Source organism: Oratosquilla oratoria, chromosome 23, assembly GCF_046742065.1.
Source record: "Oratosquilla oratoria isolate Oo_2021 chromosome 23, ASM4674206v1, whole genome shotgun sequence".
NCBI classification, from domain to species: Eukaryota; Metazoa; Arthropoda; class Malacostraca; order Stomatopoda; family Squillidae; genus Oratosquilla; species Oratosquilla oratoria.
Window position 1 is genome coordinate 31,612,565 of NC_134799.1, and position 12,500 is coordinate 31,625,064.

The 12,500-nt window shown below is 43.4% G+C and overlaps 1 protein-coding gene across 1 annotated transcript in view; it reads left to right on the forward strand.

The window, feature by feature from the left end:
* LOC143037757 (uncharacterized) overlaps nucleotides 1–12,500 on the forward strand; it is a 766,745-nt gene that overhangs the window by 110,447 nt on the left and 643,798 nt on the right. The window lies entirely within an intron of this gene.

Genomic DNA, 12,500 nt, shown 5'->3' on the forward strand with positions numbered 1-12,500 from the left:
TAAAGTTGATTTCAAAGACTTAAGTAGGCTGGGCATGTAGCAAGAATAGGAGATAATAATATGGACAAGCAGACTGCTCGAGGTGTGCCAGATGGTAGTAGGCCTGTCTGGAGACACGCTTGAGATGCAGTGACAATGTAAAGAATGACTTGGTGCAGCTGGGAGTGGAGAATCCGAACGAATGGTGGCGGGACCGCAGGCAGTGACAACCTCTGGGGAAGGCAGTGAAGGACCTCATGGGTTAGCTTCAGGAGGGTTAGTGAATGAATAATGGAGGAGACAGAGAGTTTGGCGGGAGATGGAAGGGATTGAAGGAGAACATGTAAAGAAAAAATATAATACACATGACTGTAATGCTTTGGTAGGCAGAAGGGAATGCGGATCTTGGTGTTGCAATAGATCTTCATTTTAATAGGAAGTTTGCTACAATATAAACATTATTCTGCGTAGCAGAAGTGCGCTCGGAGTAGGAACACAATCTAGAGGAGGTGAAAAAGGGAAAGGAGGAGGAGGAGGAGGAAAAAGAGGAAGAGGCACTACAGGAGAGGCCGTACGTGGTAACTCAAAGAAACCAAGCGGAAGTGCGCTTGAAGAGACGAACGGTGGTTGTGTTTGTCGAACTGGGACACTGGGTCGAATGACAAAATGGAATCATAGGATCTAGACAAATGTTGAAACATTATGACAACTTGAGGAAGGTGGATAATAAAGGCACAGGACTCTGTCCGAATTTATTCCTGACTAGTTTCGCAGGCAATGATGGTTAGTAGTATATCAGGTAGGGTAGCTATGTAAAAGTTACACAAAAAAGAATTCAGGATTATGCACCAATCTCACTAAGTTTAGACGAAGAAATTGAGTCTTTCTATGATGATTTAGGTCAGGTAACGGTTCTACAAAAATCTTCAGGAATAAACACGGACCAAGACCTGTGTCTTCTTAATCCACCTTCCGCGATCTAGACAGGACTGACCATCCGCGCTCACGGGATAGGTACTCGTAGAAGGGGAAGATCAGCATGGAGGGAAATGGAAGGATAGTTGTGTATAAAAGCGGCGATTGCCATTCAGCACTTTTCTAAGGTCTGAATGACAAAGTGAAAACCTAGCAATAGAGAAGCATGATACAAACTCCCGATATATATATATATATATATATATATATATATATATATATATATATATATATATATATATATATATATATATATATATATATATATATATATTCTTTCTGTGCTAATTACGGTTTCCGTAGTGTCTCGTCTTCCTCCTCTTCTTCATCCTGTTCTTCCACTTCGTTCTCTTACTCTTCGTCGTCCACATTTTCCTCTTCCTACCTTTCGTCCTCCCTTCTTCCTTCTCTTTGTCGTCTTAATCATTTTCATCATTTTTCTTCTGTTCTTTTCTCCCTCCTCCTCCTGTTCTTCCATCCCTCTTCCTTCTCTTCGTCGTCTTAGTCCTTCTTTTTCTTCTGTTCTCCTCCTCCTCCTCCTCCTCCTCCTCCTCGTACTCCTCCTCCGCTCCCATTCGTGCTGAGGAACCGTTAGCAAAAGAGAATGCCAGGATTTGCCATCAAAAGTGCAATTATAACAGAAACATGAGTGTGCCAACGACGACGTGTGCTCCGTGTGATAACGCTTTGTGTGCGCGCAAAAACCATAAACCAGTATGACCGTGCACATCGAAGTATAATTTTGAGCGTGTATGTACACATATGCGTGCGTGCGTGTGTGTGTATATGTGTTTGTGTGTGTGTGCGTGCCTGGAAATGTACAAGTATATCCTATTTTCTGTAGAAATGGATGTTCTTTAACATACAGTAGTTCCCTTATAGATGCAGTGGTCTTATAAAGGAAAGTGTATAAGTGCAACAGAAGCGAAATTGTTTATTTATATAGTTATGGTAATTCGCGGGACGGCTTCAGGTGTCCGCTAGAACGCATGTTGAGTGTTCGTATATTTTTAGCGCGTTTCTGAATAAATGAAGGTGGGTTGAGGGGTGTATTCTTTTGGGTCATCCTTGCAAATATGTTGCACAAACTATGTCGTCATGTGTGGATCTTGTTCTGGGAAGTACCAGTTTAAGGTTCTGGATCCGGAAAGGAAGGGGTCGCGGTCGGTCGAGGGTGCCCTCAAATTCTCCCCCCTCCCCCCTTTGTTCCGAGTTTGCCTTCACATCATAATAAGATCTCCAGGAACTAGCCGTAAGAGTGAATACTGCCGAATGAGTGCCCGGGCCTCCATTAGAAAAATTATAATAATAATTATGATAATGATAGTAATTAATTAGTGATAATGGAGGATCAGTATGAACCTCAACAAGTCCACGTCTGCCAGTAGGAGACGAGTTGTTGAAGTCAGTGAAGGAATGGCATTGATTGGGGTCTAGGGAAAGGGTGGAGAAATGGGTAGGAAGAAGGGGTCGGCTGCAGTTGCTTGTGCAATGCACCGAGCAGGGAGGAAGATCGATACAGCCCGTCCAAGGGCGAAGTGGGAAAGGGTGGGAGGGAGAGGTCCTCATGACCTTCACAAGGGGAAGATACGACCGGTGGTGTAATTCGCAATTGCATGACTGTGTTTACCTATGTCCAGTTAATTGTTGTGAGAGACAAAGTATTTGCTTTCTTCCTCCTCCTCCTCTCTCTCTCTCTCTCTCTCTCTCTCTCTCTATCTATCTTTCTTCCTATCTCTGTCTAGGTGATTCACCATGGTCTTCGATCACGTGTTGGACTCGTGATCGACATCTATTTCTCTTCCGGAAGAGAGCTCATGTGTGCACGTCTTATTGTCTCCACAAGCTTTGTTTGGGTAAGTGTTCGCACGGTCACTCACGGCATGTGTGGTCACGTCAGAGGCACTCGGTTTTATGTGTTGCAGCATCGATCGTTTGGGTGTACACATGCACATGTGTACAGTTGCACATTTGTACACCAACGTGGTTTCGTTCTTGTGTATGTTCCATACACTTTTACACGCCATATGTGTTCAAGTCTGATGCCCGTCATGTGGGTGTTTAGAAAAAGTGCACTTTTATACATTTTTATGTTTTTTTTATATATATATATATATATTTTTTAAATTGTCTTGAGCATGTTTATCTTACGCACTGACTTGCTGGCCTTTACAATTCTGGGTCGGGTCCAACTCGATCTTTGTTATCTGCCTTTGCTTACCTTGTTAGTCCACGGGGAACCTTCGTAATATCTGGCCGCGCCACGTCACCTTCACCAACCTTGATATGACCTTGTGACGTGGCATGCATGATCGTGACTTGACCTTGTGACGTGGCATGCATAATCGTGACCTTGCCTACCTGACCTGACATTGTGACTTGGTATGCAGGATCGTGGCCTTGCCTCGCTATGTGACCTAGCCTTGCAACTTGGCCTGCGTGATCGTGACCTGACTTTGTGACATTACCTTCAACGGTCGTGACCTGACCTTGCGACGTGACCTTCAACGATCGTGACCTTGCCTTCTTACGTGACCTGAACTTGTGGCATGACCATCAGTGGTCTTGCCTTGTTACGTGACCTGAATTTTGTGGAATGACCTTCAACAACTTGACCTGACCTTGTGGGTTGACCCTCAATTATCGCGACCTCTTTAAATGGACTATTTTGTAAGCAGAAAAGTTTGTGAATATTACAAGTGGCCCCCATGGAATAACTAAACCAGTATATGACATGCAAGATATTGCATGGCAATTACCCATAGGGATAGAAGCGCAGGTGAAGTACAATCCAGAGCAACACTATTACAGCAGCCAATGCCAGCGTAACCACTTGGTTCACAGTTTGCAGTACACTTGGCCGTTTTCTCTTTCATGTGTTGTAATAAAAAACGTTAGAATTAGATGGGTGATTACAGTTACTGTTATTTCTTTGTATATTAATAGAAAATTTGAGCAAATAGGAATGATGCTATTTTATTCAATGGAAAAATGTCCAACCGACTCTTACTTTTTACCCTAAAAAGGCAACATTTTATTATATATATATATATATGTGTGTGTGTGTGTGTGTGTGTGTGTGTGTGTGTGTGTGTGTGTGTGTGTGTGTGTGTGTGTGTTTTTAAGAAAAAAAAGTGAACTTTTAGATCCACACCCGCATGAACTTTGAATTCGGAGATTGTCGCTCAGGATTCCTGCGATGTTGAGTCCACACAACAGAAAAGAAGCACAACACCAACTAGTGGCCAGTATGCGAAACTCGCTCAGTTATTTCGGGCGCAATTATTTATTTATGTATTTATTTTTGTGTGAGGGCGGAGATGGTTTTCGTGATTGGGTTGATGGGGAACACGTGCAGTCGTCGGGGGCGGAGGAGGTCAGCTTTTGTTCTTTATGATGAAGTCTGCACGGCATCCCCTGATGATGTGTAACCTTCCTTTACCGGCCTCCCCTCCCCCCCTCTCTCTCTCTCTCTCTCTCTCTCTCTCTCTCTCTCTCTCTCTCTTTCTCTCTTTTTCTTTCTGATAAAATCGCCAGGCGGCAGCTAGGATAAATGTTAATGACGTTAAACTCATTAAGAGTATTTATCTAGAAAGGTTAACCCTCTTGCTGTGGCGTGTTTTTTCAGTTAATAAAGTCGTCTGACGGCATATAGAATGTTAAAATAAAAGAGTGATATGGTCAAAGATCGGTATATGTAGAAATTACATATAAACGCGATCCAATCATTTATCAAATAATTGATATTTTTTAAATAAAGTGGAAACAACTATTGTACTCCATTTAGGAATGGAGTGTAATACGCAAGGAGGCGCTGAGGAGCTGCGGCTGAAGCCGTCACCTTCACCTTGTGTGTCAGGTGACACTCACAGTTAGGAATCGGATACAAACACGACCAGAAGGAATATACGAAACTGTCACGCTTCTTGGCTGAATAAAATCATCTGCCGACACATAGCGCAAACACACGAATCGTCAATAGCAGCGATTGGTTGGTCCAAGGCAAGGATTGACCCCGACCCCTCCTCCTCCTCCTCCTCCTCCTCCTCCTCCTCCTCCTCAAGTTCCTCCTGAGGAGAACCTCCGCCTTCGTCAACATCCTGAAGGAGGAGGAAGGAGGTGTCTGCTGCTGATGCTGGTGACATTTGTCCGTCCGTTGAAAGGACGTCATGGGAGTCTTGAGTGGAGGGAGTGGAGGAGGTGGTAGTGGAGGTGGACGAGATGCCGCGTCACGGCGGAGGAAAAGGTCGAATGGAATTGGGACATGAGGCAAAGTGTTGTATTATGTGTGTATCTTCTTCGGCCGTCCGTCTTTCTTTGCCAGATTGTAAATGACCTAGATGTTGCGTAAAGGGCGGAGATTATTTATTTATTTATTTATGTGATTATTTATTCATTTGGGCGTTTATTTGTTTTGTTTTTAGGAGTTTGGGGATGATAGTGTATATAATTTTGAATACCCGTAAGATGAAGGGATGAGATAGAGAAGTTTGCAGGAGTGACATGGCAGATGTTGGTATAGTCGTGCGACTCTTAGAAAATGTTGGGAGAGTTTAGGAGATGTACGTCGGATAAAATCATCTCCCTGCAGCCCACCTTCAACCCCGATGAATATCCTCATTTTTGTGTGGTGGTGCAACCCCGAAGGGTTGGCGCTTGGTCTCCGGACCGGGAACAAGATCTTCGTCTCTTTAGAATATTCTATCACCTCTCCCATCGTCGTAATCTCACTTTTCCACCTACTCTTTCTCTTCTTCCTCCTCTACTTGTTCCTCTTTCTCCTCCTCTTATTCTTCCTCAGCCTACTTTTCTCCTCCTTCACCTCCTCCACCTCCTCCTCCTTCTCCTCCTCCTGCTCTTCATCATCATCTTCCTTCTTGCCGGTGACATAGAAACACCCACACAGATAGAAGAAGGACAGTCCAAATTCTCATCCTAAGGACTTGTCGGTCACCGTGGGGTTCTGGTTCCCAGTGTGTGTGAGTGTGTGTGTGTGCGTGCGTGCGTGCGTTTGCGTGCGTGCGCGCGTGCGTGTTTGATCACCATTCGTCACCATCCATTGTCACTCTTGCGTCGTTGCGGCGTCGTTTGTTTTGTTTTGCGCGACACGTCATATGTCACGGCGACTGTCATCATCCGTCGTCATCGTCGTTTGTGTTGTCCGTCCCACCGTGACTTTCGTCTCTCCATTGCAGTGTTCTTCATACTTATCTGTTCCTGTTACCGTGACGTTTAAGGCTGAATTATGGTCTCTTTAGAAGCTGCTTATATATGTGTATATATATATATATATAAATATATATATTATATATATGTATATATATATATATATATATATATATATATATATATATATATATATATATATATATGAGAGAGAGATATGATTGCGTAATCGTGTGTTTGGGAAAAGCCTTTGTTCATCAGTGGACTCCAAAAGGTGTATGTATGTAATCCCTACCTCCAGTATGCACATCACCATTCAACAGTCTTTCTTTTCTCCGAGAGTGGGTTTTGCAGATCATTTTACAAACGTGTTACAACATTTAATTCGCCTGGATACACACTCGCACACACACACACATACGCACACACACACACACACACACACACACACACACACACACACACACACACACACATACACACGGTGGCGCAGTTGGTAGAGTCCCCGACTGTCACTACGGCGGTCCGGGTTTGAATCCTGCCCAGGGCTGAAATAATTTCAGTATCGCTGCGCTTCGAGTCGTTACTCCAACTCTCGTGGGCGGGGAGTTGGGTGTGTGTGTTCGTGTAAGGTCACAGCATTACCCATAGATCCGTCATACGAGCTCTGAGCTCTCTTCCGGGAGGGAAATAGTTGTTGATCACGAGTCCAGCACGTGATCCAAAGACCAAATTGAATACACACACACACACACACACACACACACACACACGCACACGCACAGTCCTAATCAGATTAAGGGGACGAATACTTTCATCATATACTGTTAAGTCGCTTGATCCTGGGGATTAAAGACAGATAAATAAGTAGATTAATTAATTAATTAAATTAAAAGTAAGTGATGTATGGGAAAGAAGGGTGTTCCCATTTTCATTGCATGTCCCCAAAAATTAGATGAATAAGAAAAAAAATAAGATAAAATAAATTGGCAACTGTCAACAGTCAAGGAAGTGGAAAGAAACTCCACTTGAGAACGAGGCCTTCATCAATACCAGAACTGAATAGAATATCCTGTCAGCAGCCAGGTTAAAGTGACAGATGCCTTTCGGCCCGGAAGTGTCATTAGAGACGCTATTAACCCCTCTCTGGATAATAAAATCGCCTGGCGGCAGCCAGAATACAAAATCCATTGTCACCAGGTGTCATGAGTCGAAACGGTCCTCGCGAGCTGCTGCTGGTCATTGGCACATTCCCACGCTGTCCGTGAACATGAACCAGTGGTGAATGACAGTCAATCGAAAACACCACAAGTGAGGACGAAGCCTTTATTAGTAGGACGTTTCGCTTATTACAGCTTTTTCAAGTACAAAGCTGTAATGCAACATATATTTGAAAAATTACTGTAACAAGCGAAACGCCGTATTACTAAAGGCTCCGTCCTCACTTGTGGTGTTTGTTTCGATAGACTTGTCGGCAACTGCCACTTTCATATGAAAGTCTAGTGGCAGTTACTGGATATTTAACGGTTTTATTCAGTGTTCAAAAGTGGTCTCCAGGAGGCTAAACAAGAAAAGTGACACAGAGTATCGGGTGCTGTGTTGGGAAAACAGGTGTATCCTCCAGATTTAGACGATGTAGTATGTATGTATGTATGAATGCATATATATGTGTGTGTGTATGTATGAATGTGTATATATGTGTATATTTATGTATGTATGCATATATATGTGTGTATGTATGAATGTGTATATATGTGTATGTGTATGTATGCATGCATGTATGCGTGAGTGGAAAGAGGAAACACAGGTGTCTCAATCTGAGTTTATTCCTGACTAGTTTCTCAGGTTAAGATTCTTGTGTTCCCTCATCCCACTCACGTCAGCCTGTCAGAATTTCAACATATATGTGTGTATGTATGTACAGTATGTATGTACATATGTATGTATGTATGGGTCTCTATGAGTTAGCCAGTTTGTAATGTATATCCACGAACGTCACTCGTGCGGTTAGTGCTTCCGCGTGGTGACATGTCACGTGTCGCAACCCGTGTCAGTAACAGTAAAGGGTTTGTGCAGTAGAAAGGAAGCAAATGACTTGTTTCCCAGTGGGTCCCTTCCCTAACTTCAGAGCCTCTTCGCTGCTCTACTTCAGGTGACGCTGTGGATGTCTATGCATTCCATAAGCAATTATGATTTTTTTTTTACCGTATGTCAAAGGTTTGGTTAAAGTTAGGGTAGGTTAAAATTAGGTTAAGGTTAGGTTAGATTAAATCAAGTTTAGGTTAGGTGAAGTTAAGCTTAGGTTTGGTTTGGTTAAGGTTTGGTGTAGGTTAGGCCTAGTTTAGGTTAGGTTAGGTTTTGGTTTAGACTAAATTAGGTTAGGTCATCTTAAGGTTGGGTTAGAATACGTTAAATTACGGCGAATTACGTTATTGCAGTGGTTTATATGTCGGGGAAGAGATCCGGTTGGGAACAATTTCATTCTTACGAACTGTATAGTGCATAGGGGAGAGTTTCGTGTTGATATGCTTCATGCTCTGCTGTACGAGAGATCTTCCCACTCTTTACTTCATTGCCAAACCCACGAATATACTTCATTTCTCTCTCTCCCTCTCCCTCTCCCTCTCTCCCTCTCCCTCTCTAAGTCTTTCTCTCTTCCTCTCTGGACTGGATGGCTGATTTTATAAATATATATATATATATATATATATATATATATATATATATATATATATATATATATATATATATATATATATGTGTGTGTGTGTGTGTGTGTGTGCGTGCGTGTGTGTGTGTGTGTGTGTGTGTGTGTGTATGTATGTATATATATATATCCCTTTCTATCTGTTGGTCTTTCTTTTTATTTTCCCTTCTCTTTTATTTATTATTTCATTTTTCATTTCTCTCCACTCTCTTCCCCTCTTTTGTTTATCATCTATCCTCCTGTCCTCTTTCACTCTTGCCTCCCGGCCTGGATTAGTTGTTTTCATCGCCAGTGCCCCTGTCCTCCTTTTCTTCTCCTCCGCCTCCTCCTCCTCCTCCTCCTCCTCCTCCTCCTCCCAGCCCTTCAAAGGATAGAAGCGGAGGTGAGCTACAGTTCATAACTCCTTTTTCCTACTCCTCTTCCTCCTGCTCTTCCTTCTCCTGCTTCTCTTCTCTCTTCTGTCCCTACTAATTTCCTTCCTCGTCCTCTCTTCCCAACCTCCCTCCTCCCCCTCCTCCTTCTCTTCTTCCTCTTCCTAGTTCTGCTCTCCTCTCTCTCTCCTCCTCTCCCACCACATCCTCTCCTCCGTCCTCTTCTTCCTGCTCCTCTCCCTCCTCCTCCTCCTCCTACTCCGCCAGTCCCCCGTTCATAACGGCATTAGAGTCTAAACCTTCCTTCGGGTCGCTTGGCGCCAACATCGTAACTCGCTTCGCTTAGCTTTGTATTTTGCGCTGTGCTGTGCTGTGCGGACGTAGTCAGGTGTTGGGGTGCTGTGCTACGCTGTGCTGCCGGTATTCGGCCCTTTTTTTTTTTTTTTTTTTTTAATCGATGAAATGTCACCACCACATAATTGTTTTGGAACAAGTACGATTTTAGTGGACAGATATCATGTGTATTTATGTATTCAAGCGCGTGCGTGCTTGTGTATGCATGCATGTGTGCGTGTGTGTATGTGTGATTGTGTGTGCGTTTATGTGTGATTTGTGTGTATGTGTGTGTATTTGTGTTTAACTGCTTGTGTTTACTAATTGCAATGTATAGGACAAGAGCTACACTCGTGGGACACCGTCTGAATCCCACTAAAGGGCTTCGATTATTATATTATATAGATTGCCCAACCCTGTCGATCCTCTCACACTCAGTATTGGAACATTTCATGTCGAGCAAGACACTGGCAATAAAGTTTTTTTTTTCGACACTGAAATATCTTTTCTGAGTGTGAGAAGACAGTCACAAGTCTTATGACGTGAATAAAAATGTTAAATGCAAGGATACATGTGCGTGTCTACGTGTATGTGTGTGTACGTGCGTGTTTACGTGTGTGTGTGCGTGTGTGTGAGTGTGTGTGCGTGCGTATTTACCTAATTAACTTACCTGATTGTGGTATACTGGAAAGGAGCAATGTTCGTGGGATCTTGTCTTATTCTCCACTTATCATAGCATAAAATTAATGTGTGTGTGTGTGTGTGAATGAGTTTGTGTGTGCGCTTGCTTGCTAGCGTGTGGGTGAATATATATATACAGTATATATATATATATATATATATATATATATATATATATATATATATATATATATATATTATAGTTTTTATCATAATACACTCGTGGTATCCAGTTTCTGTGTCTTTGTGTGTGTGAATGTGTGCGCACTTGCTTGCGTGTGGTTGAACATGTATGTATTTTTTATCTAATAGTTTTTATTGTAATACACTCGTGGTATCCAGTTTCTGTGTCTTTGTGTGTGTGTGTGTGTGTGTGTGTGTATGTGTGTGTGTTTGTTGTGCTCAGTAGACCAGTGACGGACATGCATGGGTATGACGTCAGTCTCTCGCCTGAGTAAGAGAGGAACCCCGAATGTTCTTCAGGTGAACAGTGTTCTGAAGAACACGTTTGGGACTACGGAACACTTTCCTGACGGAAGGCTGACATGCGAGACGAAGAACATAGAACACCGTAAGATGAATGAGAACAGAACTTTATAAATAAGAACAGTGAACACCGTGAACTGAGAACGTAAACACTGAACACATAATTCGTTTGAGAACACAGAACTTCTTGAGTGAGAACATTGGACACCACGAAGAACACAGAACATCAAAAGAAAGAAGGAAAAACACCGTACGATGAATGAACACCCTCAGTGTATGACGTCACATGGTGATCGTGGTGACCGCCCCACAGAGTCGGTGGGACCGAGGACCGTACGAGGTACCTCTGTAGGAGGAGGAGTGGACTGGGGGTGATGATGCTATCGTCGAAGAGGAAGAGGATGTTTGTGGTCAGCGACGCGGTGTTCACTCTCGTGCTCCAGACGTGTTCAAGGTGACGGTGTTGTTCATCGTGGTGTTCACTGAACACCAGTGGTGGTGATATTGGTGATGATAATGACACAGTCCTTGGCAACAACACTGGTGATCATGGTGGTAACGAGGACGTTGATGATCAGTGATGAGTGATGTGGTGATCATTATGTGGTGTGGTGATTATTATGTTGATCATTTTGGTGTCTTTGTGATCGTTGAAATCTGTGGTGAAAGTGGTGATGAATCCGGTGGTGGTAATGACTCATGCGATGACGTAGGCATTGACGTCACTACTCACGTGACCCGTGTTAGTGACGTCACTAATCACGTGTCCCATGTTAGTGACGACACCAAGTGACGAACCATTTTTGTGACATCACTAAGAATGACGACCTATGTTAGTGACATCACTAAGACCCCAGTAAGGGTGTGACACCCCCGCCCCCGTGTGTAAATGTATGCATTTGTGTATGTACGTGTTTGTGTGTGCGTACGTACATGTCACGGACACTCGGGTAGAAAGCGGACATGTCGCTGACAGACACCGCGAGGGCTCAGAAGCAGTTTCCGCTCAGCAGCGGCAGGATGTGTGACCGTCGTGTGACGTGATTTGATCTCCGTAGGCATGTGACGCGAGGAAGTAAGTCCGTGACAGATGTGATGCAGTGACGTGTGATGTGATGCGATGTGATGTAATGTCACTGTCAGGAGATAGTGGATGGGCGGTGTCTTGATGTGATCAAAACCGTGACGGGTGTGATGCAGTGACGTGTGATGTGTGTGCGATATGATATGTGGCATCACTGTCGGTAAATGTGATGAGGGCGGTGTTGTGATGTGATCAACAAGTGCTTTGTCGAGAATACGATGTGACGTGGAAGTGCACTTTAACGTGATGTGTAGAAGAAAGACAACGGTGGACGTATGCTGTGATGTGGATGTACAGTGTTGCGATGTAGGATTGAGCTGGGACGTCGTAGGTGCGAATTACGACGTCGTAGGTCCGATTTACGAGGTGACTACGAGGTTGTAGAAGTAAAGTGCGACGTGGCTGAAGTGTACAAGTGACTTAAGAAAGTGACATGAAAGGAGTGGGTAGAATATAAATGAAAAGTGTTAAACTAGACAGACCACTGGGAGACCGCCGGCCTGGCCCCCTTGTGTGCAGATTATATTATCTCTATTCACTCTGTCATCAAAGTGATTGGTTTATGTATTTTTTTCTGGGAAGAAGGGATTTCCTATTCTTTATACAGATTTTGAAGATAAAATAAGTCTCGGGAAACTGTTTTCTACTGGCCTGCACCATAGGTTTTGTCCTGGCTAGCATATGGAGAATTTATTCACACTATTAGATTGTGTTTCGG